The following is an 18,220-nucleotide window of genomic DNA, read 5'->3' as shown; positions in this document are numbered from 1 at the left end:
TTGATGCAAGAGCAACTATCATGGGATACAAACCCATCAAACCCACGCAGCCCCCCTCTCCCAAAAGCCAGCTGCTGTTGGTTTCCTTTGGTCAGAGCTGAAGATGCTCGTGTGTTGCAAATGCCTTAACGAACAGAAAGTCCTCTCTCCTGTATAACGGAGACATGGGGACTGTGTAGGGGCCTTTATGGGGCTCTGAGCAAAGGAATTAAAAGAAAAAAAGGCTTATTGTCCAGCATCAGGGGAAGGGAAGGTCTGTCTGGTGCCGTATCCCCTCAGGCTCTGCTGTGGGGGAAGGGGAAGTTGTGCAGAAATTGAGCAAAGGCAGCCCTAGAGTACTTCATAGGGTGATAAACTGCTGTGGAATGGACATCTGAGTCTGGAAGCAGCCAGCCTATATTACTAAATTTTGAAACATGGGAAGCAAAGTTAAATTGGCCAATCTGACCACTACTCATTGCATCGTGTCAAGGAATAGTTTGTGTAGTTATTTTTCTCTCCTGCTTTCTCAAGAGAGGAACTCAAATCTGCAAAAATTTGTAATTTATTCCCTCTAAAATCAGTACACACCCAAAATGGCAGTTCTTTAAATTTGCTTTTGCCTTTTCAAAAGTTCAAGTTCCATGGCTATGAAGCTTTAAACAATAGAAACATTTGTTTTGCATGAAAAGATGCTAAGATTCTCCCAAAGTCATTGCTTGCTGGAGTCAGGGGTTAATAAAAGCACCAAATATCACAAGGCTTACAGTAAAATCATGCAGATTTACACTATTAATGTATGTAACGTTGTAGTTTGGATTAGGTACAGCCTTCTGAATGCCAAAGTTTCCCTTTATTTATTTATTTATTTTTCCTGCAAAGCACAACCGAAATATTAGAAAGCCAAGTGAGAGTCTGGTTTAAAGAGCAAGATACACAATATGTAGAGGCAAGGGTATGGCAAGAATGCTGTGATTGGACATATCAATCATTTCTATGGTAACAGACAAGGATATAACAATACTGTAGAACTGAGCAGAGGAGACTGAAAAAAAAATCATTATTATACACTATTGATACTTTCATTTACTCGTTGTAGAAATGGATTCAAAAAATACAGAAAACCATAGGCAAATATTCAGAATTATTGTTTATATTTTAACATTTATAGTTCACGGTAGCAAAAATGTCTTTTGTGCAATGAGTATATCCTTGATCTTCCAGAGAGTGTTTGAAGGTCCACATGACTATAAAGAAAGCATATGTTTTGTGAGAATGTGTATAATATAGCGTAATACAATACAATACAGAGGAGTGTGTGTTTGCAAGTAAAGAAACAGAGATTGAATCTTACAAATCTACAAGGCTTTTGCCTTTCTACACTTTTCAGATGAAAATCATAATGTTTAGCACAAAGACTGATCATTTTCATATTCTTCTCATAAATTTCTTTCTTTTTTTTTCTTTTTTTTTATTCATCATGGGTGGGATTTAGCTTGTCTGAGTTTTATTACCTGGATGTGAGATACTGCCTAAACTGCTACAGCAGCCAGGGGAGACTGAGCCCTCAAGTCAGTGGAGCCGAGCAAGGTCCTTTGTTCTTCATGAAGTAGACTTCTACACCTCATCAGCCAAATTCCTCTCCAGACTCCACTGACCATGTGGTCTAGATCCCTACTGACTGTTAACAGGAGCTTAGACACCTTGCTCCCGTACAGACACTTATGCTTTAGACACCTGGGGCACCACCCAGCTGCCTGCCCCTGGGTGTCTGACACCTTTCAGACCCCTTTGAGTAGCTGTGACATCCCCAGTGTGCTGGCGGAGGACATGTGGGAGACTTCTGGAGCAGCAGCTCAAGGTCAAATGGCGCCTGAATGAAGCCCTTCAGCAGGGAACAGCGGGCAAGGAGTGGGTAAGGGAGCAAGTCAGGGTCAGCAGGGACAGCGTGGGGGGCACAGGAACACCTACAACATAGCTGGGTGCCAGGGTTGGAGTCCACATGCAGCCCCTGGAGCAAGGGGTACAGGGTGTGTGGCTGGGGGTGCTGTGGGAGGCAGATCAGGGCAGTTAAAACCTGTGAGCACACAGGACCATAACACCCAAAAATCAGGGGGAGGTGAATCTTCACCCTTGATGTTTACAGTGCAGAGACCTGCATTTGAGCCTGAAACCCTTTCTTTTGTACTCTTCCTTTCTGGTAGCTGGAAAGAACAGGCACCGCGAGGAAGTTGTATTATCTGTTCTGAAGGTATGGTATCAAAGGAGAGAAATTATGCCCTGGGAATACATATGTCTCTGACCACAAAGGGAATCTCGGTGTAGATGGGTGTGCTGTAAAATGGGTCAGAGGAACCCTGCCTGATGTATCTTTAAGAAGAGCCAGGGTGGGCACAGATGGCAAGAAGCACACAGGGGTGTAGCCCTGTAATGTGGAGTCTTCCTATCCACTCATATCTCTGTTGTGATGTTGAAGACAATATTAATGTACATTTCTTAGATTGGACACTGGTGATGTCATGAAAATATTTAATGTCTGCCTGAGTCCTTACGGGTTTTGTTTCCTATTCTGAGGACAGAGACGGTATTTGCTGCCGCTCACCGTTGTTCCCTGTGGGTCTGTCCTTGCTGCTATTTCTCTTTAGCTGCCTCTACATGGCAAGGCCATGTTGAAATATTTTTCATAGTTTCCTAATGTCTTTCAGAGTCATGGTGGGGGGAACAACAACAAACACACACAAAATGGTGATGTGTATTGGGGGCGATGAGCAGCAGACTGACGGCTCTGTGCTGGAGCCCTTCCTCTGTCAGGTAGCTCAGGCACCCTACCACTGCCCAGACAGCTTCCACACCTGACCTCGAAGGAGGGTCATACAGACTTATGCATATTCCTTTTCTCGAATAGGTGGTAATTAGCCCTGCATGCAGTGGTAGCTTTGGTGACACCTACTTAACAGAATGGGGAATGAAAACATCAGTTCTCAGAGGGCTGTCTCTTCTCTGGGAGAAAGCTAGGCAGGACTGTTTTGAATTAAGGTACAAACTAGCCTCCCACACAAGGCCAGACATGGTTCTGAAAGCTTCCTGTACACCTACATGTAAACACATACACCACAAAATAGATCACAAAATAGCTTGATTGGAGATGGCCTGTTTAGGTGCCTCTCACCCATCTGGTCCATCCCTTCCCTAAAACAGGGCCGTCTCAGATCAGGTTGCTCAGGGCCTTGTTTAGCTGTGTTGTGGGCATCTCCAAGGACGGGCATTCCAGAGTCTCTCTAGGCAACCTGCTCCAGCACTTACCACCCTCCCTGTGAGACTTGTTTTTTCTTTTATCTGATCGGGATTTCCTTTGTTGCGAGCTGTGCCAGTTTCTTCTTGACTTGAGCTGGGCTTTCACTGTAGTCTCTCATAGGATCCTTAAAGCCAAACTGCTGAAATGTGTACTGGATGAGTGGACTATAAGGTGGGCGGGAAGCTGGCTGGAGCACTGGGCTTAAAGCTTTGTGGTCAGAATTACAAAGTCCAACCAGCAGCTGGTTGCTAGTGGCCTCCCTCAGGGGTCAGTACCGGGGCCTGTAATGTTTAACTTCTTTGTTAAAAGTGCATCGCTCTCCCCTTGTTCACAGACCCAGTCATCTCACAGAAGGAAATCAGGCTGGTCAGGCATGATTTATCCTCGCTGAATCCATACTGACTGTCCCCAGTTACCTTCCTGTCCTTCGTGTGGCTAGTCATGGCTTCCAGAAGATTAGCTCATAGTCCTGAAATTAGGCTAACCAACTGCAGTTGCCTGGATTATTTCTTGTCCTTCAGGTGTGACGTTTTCCTTTTTCCAGTCATTGGAGACCTTCCCCAGTGATCACAGCCTTTCAAAGATAGCAGAAAGCAACCTTGCAATGATTCCCTCAGCACCCTCAGATGCATCCCAACAAGTCCTTTGGACTTCTGTCCTGCCTATCTTCAGGCCAGGTGTCGTATCATGCACATTTTACAATGCCAAAACGCCACATCCACTTACCATTTGATATTAAAAGCCAGTGCCAAGAAATGCAACCTTCTAGCTGTGTTTTTCTAGAGAATATTTGGTATCTTTGTAGTACCATCTTGGGAGGTGAAACAGAAAACCTTTCTGATCTCTGTACTGCTGCTTTGCAACCAAAAGTAGCAGTGTTTGCAGAGAGACAGAAGCTGGCCTTTTCTTTCCTAAAAAGGCTTGCAACCACCATCCACCCTGCTCTTAGAAACTTCTCAGTCCTTAAAGGAAAAATTAAATCCTCCTCCCTAATAAACGTCTCCAAAAACAACATAACACTCCCTGCAGAATCAGGAACTGGAAAACAGGTCTCGAAGGTCTGCTTGTTTTTCTTCCTTCATGCATTCTGCTACTGTAAATAAGCTACTTCTTCTATCAGACCCTGCTTCTCGCTCAGCCACAAAGGGTGGGATTCCCCATGGCCAAACTGGCTGTAACCTTCTGCATCTGACCGTGTTTCTTGGATCCCTTCACAGCTGATGGAGGGGCACAGGCTTTCCTAGCTTGCGATTCTTTTCCTTGTAGAGTAGCTATCTAAAATGGGTCAGATGATTCTCACACTTACTAGGATGTGACGTAGAGGACCAGCTCAGATGTAGATGTCTATGCCGAAGGTACTTAGGGTTAGTTGAGATGGATGCTGCCTGAAATGCATATAAAAAGGCGGCACAGATCTCTAAAAGTATGTTCCTTGCTCCTATGCTGGCCTTCCAACTATATCTGAGTCACCAGAGAAGTCCTGTTAGGACAATTAAATCTCCCGACATATTGCAACAAATCCAGGAGGAAGCAAATTTTAGTAGTTCCCTGAAAGCATGTGCCCTTTAATAGCAAAGCCAAGATGTTAACTTGATTATCTGAGGTGATTTCAATGACAACACAAGAAGACACAGATGACTTCTCAGGAATTGTCAATTTGTCATTTCCGTTCTTGTGTCAATTCTCAGAACATGTCCACTGTACTCCAGAACTTATCTCCTTCACTGCCTCATGCATGGTGTAGTGATTTACAGTTAGAAAAGAAACGTAAAACTCTTTTCATGGGGTGGACATAGCTCTATTTTGCACAGGCTTGCAGACAGCATAAGATAGAAGAGAGTAAGGAATCCAAGCCCTTGCTCACAACAAACATGTTCAGCAGTTGAATGCACAGGATTAGCCTAGATACTCCCTACAATATTGCATCAACATCGTGTTTGCATAGTTACTCCCAGTCTCAGAACAAACAGTAAGGAAATAGTGAATCAGACCATGGAGATTTCCAGAAACCTGAGCAGACAGACTGACTGAGGAGCTTGTGCAACGAAGAGAAGTACTGTCACTTCTCCCCAGCCAAACTCATTCTGTAGTAATTTACTCACTGTTGCATGAAGCACCTGTAAATGTTTCAACATTAGGACGTTTATCACTCAGCCGGAGTCCTGAAGTCGAAAAAATATTCTATCTGAATGCACAGCATGTTCAAGGAGTATTTTTGCTTCAAGACAATTCCATGCTTAACTGAAACCTGTTTTTTCATTAACGAGCTGAGCCATGTCTGCATCCCTAATGCCCTGCACGTCAAACTCTGTTATCCTGATTTGGGTCTTCTACTAGAAATAAGGAGCTTTTCACTAGAGAAGGTCTTGGCCAAAGGTGCAGGTCTAGAACCAGCTACACTAAACACTGAAGAGTTTCCATGACTTTAACAAGTATTTTGAGGCAAATCAAAATTCCTTCAAATAATAATATGAAAAATAAAAAATATTGGTAAAAATATTCAAAAGAAAAACATAAGTGCTTTTTATTACATTAAATTAATTACAATATCCCTGGTTTCATGACTTTTAATGGATTATTTTCAGATATGCTGCCCCAAGTTTTTATTACATATTTATTCTCTAATGGATCAAATGCAACAGATTCAACTGTTCACATCCTGCCAGCAGGGTTAAGGTCAGAGAGAGTAAAGGTAGCTGTAATCTGTACCTTTCAGATATGAAGCATTTCCTCTAAAATTAAAGAGAAAACAGAAAACAAACAAAAAGAACCCCCTTTATCTTTATTCTGAGATAAATTTATCTGTGAAGGTAACACACGTAATGAGAGAGGAAAAGATGCCAGGAGACAGGTGTGACCTAGCTTTCATTAGCTATACCTTTATCTAACTGGGTGGAGACACAAAAGAAACAAAATCTTTCCATTTAGCTGTGTCATTATGGGGTGAGGCACGCTGGCTTTGGTGCACTGAAACTCTGACAGCGGATACAGTCACACTCTCCCACTAGCCTCAGTTGCTACATCTCTTTCCCAGTTTCTCTCTCAATGTCCTCACTTTCCCCAGCTTTCCTCATCGCTGGAAAGTGGATTTGTGTCCGTAAAGGCACATTCCAGCATACCAGCGCGTTTATGGCACCGCAGGTTATCTCTAACATCTTTCCCCTCACCCTCTTTGGTCATCTGACAGTCTGGGCAGTTTGAAGCAAGAGACAGAACTCAGCTCTCAGATGTGCACTCCACTGACTCCAGCAGAATTTGCACACGTGGTACCAAACGAGAATGTTCTCAAAGGAATTCGACCACACAGCTTGTTATGTAACACGCACACAGCTCTGGCTGTGACAGAAGACGTGCACATCAAGAGCTTCAGAAGGAGGAATTTAGCTTTTAGGTCCTTTCAAAGAGTGAATAAAAGATGCGCAGTAAATAAAACTGTAAAATTTAATTTACTGTAACTTCCAATATAACACAATGGTTTATCTGTCAGTAATTAGAAGCCATTCTAATGAATGAAGCAAATTTCTAATGAAGCAAATACTTCAGGAACTTACCAAGAATAACCTGTAGAAAGGTCAAAAAAGAAGCACAGAGGTACACAACTCACCCTTTGCCATCAGGGAAGTTTCAGTCCTGCCATCATGGAGCATGTTGCTTAGCACTCCACATGACATGGGAGTTAAATTCAATAGCTTGCAGATATCAGAAAGTTTTCAGACATCAAATAAAATATTTCACAGATAAGCTATGGCTTCAGCACTGTTCCAAAGTATTTAGGCAATACTTTGAAACGTATCTATTCAAAGAAAACTGGGAATTTTCAATATTTCACCAGCTCAAATGGGCCAGCTTCATAAGAAATATTATTTTTATCTGTTTCTACCAAGAGAGTACAAAAATTCTAGCACTTAATATGTTTAGCAAAGCAATCCTGTGCCTGGAAGCAGCACAAAGGAAATAAGGGCTTGCTGTGCTATCCGGGGATTAAAATTGGCAAACGTATTCCACTAGTTTGGTTTTCCAACAGTCACAGAGCACAAACAAGAGAGACACTTACTGCGCTGAGGCATCTCCCCCTGTAGATTGAGGTTTGTTCCTTACAGGGCACCTGGGGATGCAAGACCCCATGGGTGGGACACCCACCACTTCCCTGGGCGACCGTGTCGGCACACATCTCCCCATCATGGTGCAGAGGAGGCTCTGCAGTCCAAAGAATCATCGAATGGTTTGGGTTGGAAGGGACTTTAAATATCATCTAGTTCCAACCCCCTGCCATGGGCAGGGACACCTCCCACCAGACCAGGTTGCCCAAAGCCCCATCCAGCCTGGCCTTGAACCCCTCCAGGGATGGGGCATCCACAGCTTCTCTGGGCAACCTGTGCCAGGGCTTCAGAGCCCTCATAGGGAAGAATTTCTTCATTGTACCTAATCTAAATCTACCATTTTTTAGTTTAAAGCCATTACCCTTTGTCCTATCCCTGCCCTCCCTGACAAAGAGTCCCTCCCCTTTCCTGTAGGCCCCCTTTAGGCACTGGCAGGCCACTGTAAGGTCTCCCTTGGGCCTTCTCTTCTCCAGGCTGAACAACCACAAATCCCTCAGCCTCTCTTCAAAGGAGAGGTGCTCCAGCCCTCTGATCATCATCTGGCCCTCCTCTGGACTTGCTCTAGGTCCATGGACAGGTCCATGTCCTTCTTGTGCTGGGGGCCCCTGAGCTGAACACAGCACTCCAGGTGGGGTCTCATGAGAGCAGAGGGGGAGAATCACCTCCCTCAACTTGCTGTCCATGCTTCTTTTGATACAGGTGAGGATACAACCTACCAGTGCAGACCTACCTCTGAAATAAATATCTGACTTGATTAGTTCCAGTGGTTCAAGACAACTTAATGTGGCATGCAGCCAGGCTGAGCCAGCGCCTCAAAGATTTCTCATTCCCTCTTCCTGCAGCCCCACTAGCACAACCAGTGCCTTGTAAATGCATGGTTTCTGAGATCTCAGAAGTCACGTATACATAGCCCTGCACGAGATGTGGCCTGAGTCCAATCCCAAGATTAAAACTCTACAGCACGGTCTCATTTGCCCCTCTTTGAAATTCTTCCCCAGCAGCTGACAGGTAGGAATCACTACTAGCAACGGCATATGGGCAGCTGCAGTCAAAAACTCGCCCTTCGCTGGCACTGAGGAATGATTTTCAATAATCCAGAATACAGGCTGAATTTTCTATGCACAAATATTGGAGGCAGTAATGTGATTAGTGACAATGATGTATGAGGAAATATTTACCATGGGCTTCAGCCAGAAAAGTCTGTGAAAGAGCATACGTATTGTTAGCTGAACTAAATTTCAACCTGGTGGGAGAAACACCTTAGGAACGGACACAAGCTAAAACAGAGTGGGCCTGGCCACGACGAGAGGTAAGGCCTCTTTCCTGAAGGATTTCTATCTTCTGTGGTGAAACAGGAAAATCTGGCACCGAGCCACCACAGGGATGTGCGGGGAGCTGCGGCTTGGGGAGGAGGAAGAGCGTTTTCAGCTCCTGAGCTTGCAGTCCTCGCCATGAACCAGTCAGGTCTTATCGCCGTTTTTAGGCTCTGCCAGTCAACTTTAAGCCAAATCTCTGTTAGTCCAGCCCAGGACTAGTGTTTGGAGGTGGTGGTACAAGGGATGCTACACAGAGAAATCCTCAGGAAAAACCCAACTCTGAATTGCCTGCTGGTGGGAAACTGTTGAAACAAAACAGAAAAATCCCCAAATTTTCCAGCCCTCCTAGGTTCATCAGCCCACTGCCAGCTTCACTGGTCTTATTCCCCCTTTGGAAGAACGCTGAAAGCCAGCTTCCACCTAGAGGGAGACAAGTGCTCCAGCTGAGCTGGCTCGCACACCAGGGTGGCATTTGGCTATTTCATCCCCTCTGGGCGCTCCCTCCCTGGGGCTTGGAGTCCTCCTTTCTCACCCATCTTTACCATGGCATCTGCTGAACCACAGGATTTTCTTCTCCCCCTGTCCCAAAAATGGCCTGGCATGGCCCAAAGCTTCTTCCTTCCCCACACTGCTCGTCCAGTGGCACGGGGGAAGCTGGAGCGTGGCAGGATAAGACCTGTTTGCAAGAGTTGCCCAAGGTGAGTGTGTTTTGCTTCCTTGTTGGCGGCGCCTTGACAAGGTCAGGTTGAAGCATCTGGCACTGTGTGACTAACTCAAGGCCGCCGCGTGAGTCAGCAGCCGCGGTCCGACAGGATTCAGGAATGCTGATTGCCGGGTCTTGCCGTCACCACCAGATAATGCTTTCCCCATGGCTGCCCCAGCAAGGCTCTCATGGGTGAGCACAGCACGGAAATACCTCCCGTAATGAGGATTTCCCACCGCAGTTCTTGGCAAAGTGGAACTGCTGCAAATTTACGAGCCTCCGTTCAGATCTTCTCTAATTCCTCTTTTGAAACCCCATTACCTCCATCTGTGTTTCCTTTTGCATCAGTCAGCCATTTTTACTGGATGGGACGTTTTTTGTTTGTTTTGTTTCTCGCAAGCTCTGATAGAATTTCACCAACTGCATTTTGTAGGCTCCTTCATTACTGGCATCTTGTGTGCAAACAAATGCAGCCTGGATGAGGAAAAAATACAAATCAGCACAATTTTGTTTTTTCTCTAAGAAAGCAGAGAAATTCTGAAATCTACTTAAAGAAAAACAGTTTCATTGAAAAAAAAAATAGGAAAAAAAAAAAAAGCAGTATTAACCAACAAAGATGGCAGTACTACACCAAAATGATTCAGAAACATTGCTTGGGGAAGTATTTTTCCAGACCCAAAACTGATTATTTTGCAGCTTGCACTTCGATTGCATTCAATGACTGAGGGTCAGATTCAGCCTGATGCTGAAGAATGACCAAACTTAAACCTATCAGGGCTGCTGCAAGCCTCCATGTCCCTTCCAGAGGTGACTAACTCCAATGGCAGTTCTCAGAACAGCAGACAATAATTTTGCCTTTATAAATCATATGGTATGGGCGGAAGCAGGCAGACATCTAGTAAATGAGCAACACCTACCTAAGACCATTCTCTGTCAGTAAGGCCAGCTGGGATGGAGCAGCTGTTTTTCTTCTCAGAAAGAGCAGTCAGGCATTGGGGCGGGTTGCCCAGGGAGGTGGTGGAGTCACCGCCCCTGGGGGTGTTCAAGGAAAGGTTGGATGTGGTGCTTAGGGACAAGGAAAGGTTGGATGTGGTGCTTAGGGACATGGTTTAGTGGTGACATTGGTGGTAGGGGGATGGTTGGACCAGGTGATCTTGGAGGGCTTTTCCAACATCAGTGCTTCTATGGTTCATGCTGGGAAGGGATAGGGAACAGAGCATGTCCCTCGAGAGAATGCTTGAAGGTCGAACGATTATTTTGCTCGGCCAAGTAGGTCCTCTCATCTCCCATCTGCTGTAAGTAAATGAGTGGCAGCCCTATCCATGTGGAAAGCTCAAGTTATTTGGTACCAGTATTGTCCCAGTCAGGGCTCAGGTGGGCAGAGGTCAGCAGACGTTCAGCATCCAGCTGCCTCTCCGTGGACTAAAAGCAGGTAAGAGCCTGGCATCAGCTGCATTTGCTCACAGGTGGCAGCAACCTTTCTGACTTAGACCCCAGATACTCTGATCCATACTTGTAATGTTAAAGTATGGTAACAAAGCTTTTCTCACCTGTCCTCCTGCATTCAGTTATCACCAAAAGGCATGCCCAAAGGTAACCGCTTAAAATCTGAAGAAAACTGTTTGCTGCAGAAAGGAGAATAGGGGTGTTAAGACAGTTTTCGTATGTACATAAATAAAATAAAATAAAATAAAATAGTTTGTACTTCTTGACAAAGGTTCCCTGAAGCCTGGGTGTAGCTGAAGACACTATTCTTAGGACAAGGATTCCTCCATAATAGTAACTTTCATCAGCCAACTTGATATATATATATATATGTATGTATGTATGTATGTATGCGTGAGAATATATTTATGTGTGAGAGAGACAGACAGAACAAAACCAAACCTTTGCATTTCAAGAGCTCAGAAGGCTTGAGCAAACAAAATGGCACAACCAAGTGTCATTCCCTTCAAATAATCTTTGAGCACTGGTCACCATGCAGAAAGATATACTTCATAATGTAAAAGATAAACCCAGATATAAAAGGCAGATAGGGACTTGCACTTGAGCAGAAATGGCTTTTCAAGGGGTAGCCCTGTAGCTCTGTCCACTGATTGTTGCAGTCTCAGCTGTACAGCTTGTGCTTCATAACAAAATATAGTATTACATGACCAAGATGGATGTTATTTAGATCCCTCATATATCCCTTGAAAATTAGTCTTTTCCCGACAAAATTAACATTATCCCAACACCAAAGCTTTTTAGTAAAGCTTGGGCTCTGTTTATGAAGAAAGAATGGCAGGATGCATTGCCACATGTTGGGCTCAGATGCACCAGTCTCACACCATCGCCACTGGTTGGGGACAATCTCCTCCAGCACAGCAGGGGTTACCAGGCTTCTTCCCTGCTTCAGCTCAGCTTAGGAAAACAACAGAAGGCTAAAGAAACCAATTCATGAATAAATGCCCTAGTGGTAACAGACTGAAGGTCAAAATCTGAGCCTGGTCTATAGCTCTATTGTATTTGGATATCAAAGCAGATATCTGAAGTATGCATGAGTATGCATTCATTCATTAATAAGGGTTACTATAGTACATTTTGTCCTGATCCTTTTTTCCCCTCAGCTCAGTGCTGTCTCCAATGGAGAGGTCCCGAGGAAGGTTACGCTGATGCAGAAAGATCAAGTCGCGCCAAGACAATGATGATCAGGCTTGCAAAAGAGCTCAGTTTCCATGGAGGCTCCTACGTGAAGCAATCCAAATTTTGCAGAGACTTCATCCAGTAAGACTGGCTCAAATCTGTCTCTGAGAGCTGCTGAGTCCTACATACCAACAAAAGGACAAATGCAAGGGCCTCATTAAAAAAAACAAGGCAAGTCCCTTCTGTTTCAGAGTATCAGAAGTTGGTGCAAACAGCGGGGATCAAAAGCCACAGTGACTTTGCAGTATGACTAGCAGCAGCTCTGGTGAGGCAAGCATTGAAGCTGGCCACAGCTTAGGCATTTTGGCCTTTCTGCTTCAGAGGCACATGAACCATTGCTTTTGGGGAAATGCACAAATAGGTTGTTCTTCTCTAAGCCTGTGCTTAGACCACACTGAGCTGGAAATGTAAATTCTCGCAAGCCTGCAAGATGCTTTTCATTGTCACGCGTAGAATTAACGGCAGTATTTATGAGGACCAAACAGACAAAATATGAAGCTATGTGTGCTATCTCTGCCCCTGAACAGAACTTCCCATGTCCTTATAATTCAGGCGTATCTGCTAGAGCCGACATCATGTCCTTTCCACTTGCATTGAACTGCAGGAAAGTCTTTCTGCTCTAGGAGTTTGAGCAGACTTTCCTGTTTTCAACCAAACCCGGATATTGCACCTAATAGACAACACCACCTCTCTATTTATCCAGATATTTTTAATTTATTAGGAGCAGTCACCCATGGTATTAGCTGTTTTATAATTAAAATGCACAAAAGAACAGGATTAACTGGCAGAACACGAGCAACTACCTACCCAACAAAGACAGGGCAAAATACCGCATTTAATACTATTAAATGCTATAAATAAAAAAATACTAATAATGAAAAATTACTTCAGGATTAACCATGCATGGCTTCTTTCCCACCCTTTTATCAAAGGGCTAAGGTTTTCTAGCATGCACTAATAGCTAACAAATTGGGCTTGGGAGACCGAAAAAGCTTTGTCACACACAGGATCTTCCTTTCTTTCAAACTAGCAGACAGTGAACACTAACCCCTCTGTCATAAATGTGTTCATCCATCCTTTATTTGAAGTTCTTCCTAATTCCTTTGATTTCTCCCCGAAGATGATAACCCACTCTTTAATTTAAGTCATCTCTTATTTCATTCATTTGCTGCATAAGAAAAAAATGAATGAATCAATAAAACCTCTGCAGAGTAGTACTACACAAAGTAACTCTTGATTAAATTTTGTTTTCAAAGTAGAATTTGGCCCAAAGAAATTTAGAATTTCAATAATAATTAACCACAAGACTAAAAAACAAACAAACGAAACAAAACAAAACAACAGTAAACCATATTTTTATGTAGATCTAAGCATTAAATTGCTCACTTAAAATGAAATCCATAGATAGGCCTTCATTTTTTTACCTGCTAAAATATGGTGTTACTCAGACCATCGTTGGCACACATTTAACCCAGTGAAGGAGCTGACATACAAGGCAGAACACTACGAAGTTTTGCCAATGGCTGCTGGTATGGTTTACCTTGATGTTTCAGTGCCTTGATTGGGCAGGACAGCCCATTCATGGAAGTTTCTTGGCAGAACTGGAAGCTCCTGGACATTTCCAGCCAGGCTTCAGCAACCTTCAGGAAAGGAAGCTTCACCTTCCACGATGGAATGGGGAAGAGGAAAGAGAAATGGCAAGGACCCGTTCAAACCATTGGCAAGGATCCATTCCATCCATTTGGTTCCATTCAAGGCTCCAAACCCCCATCCACCCAATGGTTGAGGGTTTCAGAGGTGGGAGATTACTTCAGAAAAAGCGGGGTGGAGATCCCCCTTCACCATGACCTCCAATTAAAATTAAAATGGAAGAACCCATCAGAGTGAGCCAAGAGTCAGGGGAGAAAATGTTGTGAACATTCACTTGTCCAGAGCAGCTGAGGCACACCTGCAAGGGACATTGTGGTCCCTTAGCTGTTCAGCTGCTGGGGTGCACCACTCCTGCCCGTCTTCTGCCTGCTCATCCTCCCCACACAGAGAGGAAGAAAATAAGGGGATGCTGATACATCTCCCCAGATCTTGTTCCAGGACAGAGTCAGATTACAGCTGGAGATCCTTCCCACATAACATGGATAAATATGAACTGCATGGAAAACAACATCTAGGGCTTAGGTATGCAACAGGTGTTGCATAGACAAGTAACACTGAAGTGAGATCAACTGTACATATTATTTATTTATCATTTTCACTTGGTCTAGTTTCATTTTTACACCGACTGTGGCCACAATTGTAGTGGTAACCTCCCATTAAAATGCAACCACTAAGAAGAAGATGCTCTGCAATTTCTAGAGGCTGTTAAGAAGTGACCATGCATAGATCAATAAAGTATTTACCATAAGACTCACTGCAGTTCATGAAGAAGGTTCTTAACTACTTGTATCCGTAAATGCACTACTGCATATAAATGGAGTGGACGATAAAATAATTCCAGCATCTTAAATCTGTTCTGCAGCTAAGTAATATGAATAATTAGAAGAAGAAAAGATGCCTACTGCAGAAGCATAAAGAAGTGTGCCATAAGATTAGCTGAAGCCATTCGTATATATCACCTGACTGTGACCACAAAGTAAGTCATGATGTTTTCTGAGTCACTCATAGCTAAAATTGTGCATCTTCTCAAACAAAAGTTTTCTCCATTTCTAACAATACATCAGCATTTCTTTCAATTAAGAAAACAAATAAAGATTTGATTAAAAAATATTTTTATCTGTAGCCCCTGAGGCATCAAATGATGGAAAATACTTCTGATACTAATTTATTGTTGCATGGTTGAAAGGGGAATAATCCATTTTCTACCTGTTTGCTTTCAACACAGCAGTGAAAACACATTATAAATATTTGAAACTTTAAAGATATACTAAAAATGAACTTTTGAATTTTGGAAATATAGCATAGTTTGTGAAATTTAATTTGGAGGTTATGCTACCCAATAATAGGAAACTAATGGATGAGGGCTTTTAGGTAACTGCCCAACTTACCATGAAATGCAGCAATGAACTTCACAGAGACATCATCATTTCATCTTGAAAGTTGTATAGGTGAGGTTTTTCGATGCATTTTCCAAGTCCATCAATTACATTTCAGAATTATAAGATTTTATTGTACCATATTTCAAACCACTGAAATGGTGAGGCTTGTCCACAAGATCCTGGCCTCAGTACCCTAGAAGCGAAAAAAATTTAAAATGTTGACTAGGTTTTCTTTTATATACAGCAGGTTTGGAAAAATAAGCATCTTTTGTACAGTGCATTAGGATTCCTCACTGGCAATTTTAAAGTTGCTAAAATTGCCAAATATGTGAAGAGGCATGACTTGCCTTGCACTATATCCAAAAAGTTTGGTACCATGTTTCTAAATTTTCAAAGCTTAAGAAGTTTTAAAATCAGAGAATCTCAGCACCACAGGATGGTTGGGGTTGGCAGGGCCCTCTGGAGGCCACCAGATCTCCAGACGGCTTTTGAAGGCCTCCAAGGAGGGGAGAATCCATGAATCAGGACTAAATGATTTTGTATGGATTGAATTCCTTTATTCATTAAAAGGTAAATTACACGTGACTTGAGATAAAGTATTTCTGTAAAAACACACTTTGGCAAGACTAAAAAATTGAATCTGTGGCATGCATTTGCTCTTCAATACTTATCTCCACATTTTTATTTCAGCAGATGTGAGTCAGTTATTCTCTCAAAAGAAAAAGTTGCAGGTTCGTTAAACAGTAAGCATTACTGTGGGTTTGAAACATGCTTCGAGACTGGAGCTATAGTGCCTGTATGAGGAATACAGCAGAGTGAGAAATTCAGAGGAGCCATCTCACATTCCCAGAGAGGTTTTTTTATTAAGAATAGTCTTAACTTCTATCTTCATTTTCACCTTTTTCTCATTTTCATGGCTGACTTTTTAAGAAGTCTGGTCTGAACTCAAAGGTGGCAGTAGAAAATATATTTTATTTTATAAACACATTTTGGCAAACTGGAGAAACTTGTTACATGCTGTTTCTGTCAAGACTGAGCTTCAAATGAGAGTAAATTTCAACTTCTACAAGCAGATTGTTTTATAAAAAAGTGCATTAAAAATGTATTTAAAATATATATATATAATTTAAAAGATCCAAGTATATATTGAAAATATTTGAAAAGATACTAAAGCACTGTGAATTGTCTGTTTGAGGGTGGTGGAGCACATATGAGAGAATAACGTATGAGGTAGCTTCTCTTAAATGCTTTTAAAAATGATTTTGTGTCTGTTATTTTTTCCGTCGCTCTACCTTCTGTGCAGGAAGGAAGGGCACCCTACCTACCACCGGCTGCAGATGCGAGACCGATGACTGTTCATTAAGGTTGCCCAGATCCACATTTCAGATGTTAACATTCAGCAGTGATGCTATTCAAAATAAAAGCGCAAAGACCATCTCCACAGCATGAAGCGCAAAAGCATTGTGCTCTCCAGGTGGACTCCTACTTAGTAACCAAGCAACCATATCCTGCATCTCTAGCTCACACACACTGATCTCACCAGAGGATTTTCTTTGTCAAATTTTGCCTTGAATCATTTGAAGAGCTGCAGTTTATGTCTGAAATATGCTGGTTACGAAATTGTGAATGAATTATTTCAGTGAATAAACAGGTCTGCAAATCATGTAATTTATTAATTTTGTAATACACTTTGAAATTTTCAGCTGGGAATGTATCTTCTGCAATAAATCGAGTAACTTTAATTTATAGCCTATACACTTTTTGATCTACATTGATACAGTTTTTTAAAGTAACAAGGAGAGTATTAATGTTAATTGTCCCGTGGACTGTAATATTGCCAAACTGTGCTTTGCTTTATCTGCAAGGATCATAACATTTTATTTGAATAACTAATCAAACCAAAGTCAACAGAAAATTTTGAAGTGCCTTTTAGTAACCGAACATTTGAATTAAATGCTTGCTTCTCATGAGTAAGTCACAATGGAGTTCTCACAAACAAGTATGATGCTTGTAAAGCTCAAATGATCACATATTCATAGAAAATAAATATGAAAGTCTTACAACCACAGCTAAATAAAAAGTCCCTTTTGAATGCAAATGGACACTTAGGGTATGTATTCACTCAGCCCTAGTCCTTGCTCATGCACAACTCCAATAGTACTAACCGGAGGGCCAGTCACATGTTACAAGTAGCACACAGTTGAAATAAGAAGTTTGCAGTGGTTGAAATGTTTTATGTAAGCCATCTGAGGAATGCTTAGCAATAAGGAATGTATTTGTGAGTGTCAGGAACAGCTAGAGTATAGTTCAAGATCAGGATCACAAATCAGGACTGTAAATCAAGGATGTCAACTGGCCCAGAGTCCCAACACATCTGTTCATTCTGCAAAGCCCCTCAGAGCTCCTTCATGTCAGTGCAGAACTGCAGAAAAAGCTGGAGAGTATAAACACTCAGGCTGGTCAAAGGGCGATTTTGCACCAAATGTTTCACAAAGCTTGATTTTGTAATTTATTCCAATGGAAATATATAGTATAAAGTTATGTAAAAGGCCTTTTCTCATCCTAATCTGTACCAGGGTAACCCAATGAACTGTACTGGGAAAAGAAATATACCCTCATCTACCAGAGCAATTCTCCCTGTCTTGTATTCAGCTTTATTTTTGCTGCTTGTTTAGGATCTGAAACAATGTGTGGGGCCTCCCAATAGCTATATTTGTTCTAGCAGCATCAGATGGCCTATGAAAAAGATACTAATTCTCTTTATAAAGCTTGTTGGGGTTATATCTTTACAGTGCTCTGTAGCATTATAAAGGAGCGTTCTACTTATTTGTCTTATGATACTTATTTGAGTATAAAGGAGTGTTCTACTTACTTGAACAAAAGCCAGATAGATAAATCACAAATGCTAAGGGCGATAAAGAAAGAGACCGTGCAGCAATCACAGAGGACTGGAACTCCCTAGGCTGCAAGGGATGTCTGGAGGAGCTAAATCCACCACCTCCTCAAAACAGGGTCCTGGTAGGTCTGATCATGTCAGATCCCGGAGCTTTCAGGTTTCGTTATTCCTGCAGTGGTTAAGTGGTAATGCTTACCAAGTCTGATATGGTATTTTCCGT

The 18,220-nt window shown here is 42.5% G+C and overlaps 1 long non-coding RNA gene across 1 annotated transcript in view; it reads left to right on the top strand.

Annotated features, from left to right (window-relative positions):
• The window catches only part of LOC118253540 (uncharacterized), a 32,714-nt gene extending 15,699 nt beyond the window's left edge, over positions 1-17,015 (top strand). The window contains exons 2-3 of the long non-coding RNA XR_004780464.2: positions 14,588-14,701; positions 16,408-17,015. This is a non-coding gene — a long non-coding RNA (uncharacterized LOC118253540). The remainder of the gene's footprint in view (positions 1-14,587; positions 14,702-16,407) is intronic.
• Positions 17,016-18,220: the final 1,205 nt, after the last annotated feature.

Source organism: Cygnus atratus, chromosome 1 (assembly GCF_013377495.2).
Source record: "Cygnus atratus isolate AKBS03 ecotype Queensland, Australia chromosome 1, CAtr_DNAZoo_HiC_assembly, whole genome shotgun sequence".
In the NCBI taxonomy this organism is placed as follows: Eukaryota; Metazoa; Chordata; class Aves; order Anseriformes; family Anatidae; genus Cygnus; species Cygnus atratus.
Note: the sequence above shows the minus strand (reverse complement) of the source record. Positions and strands in the feature narration are given on the sequence as shown.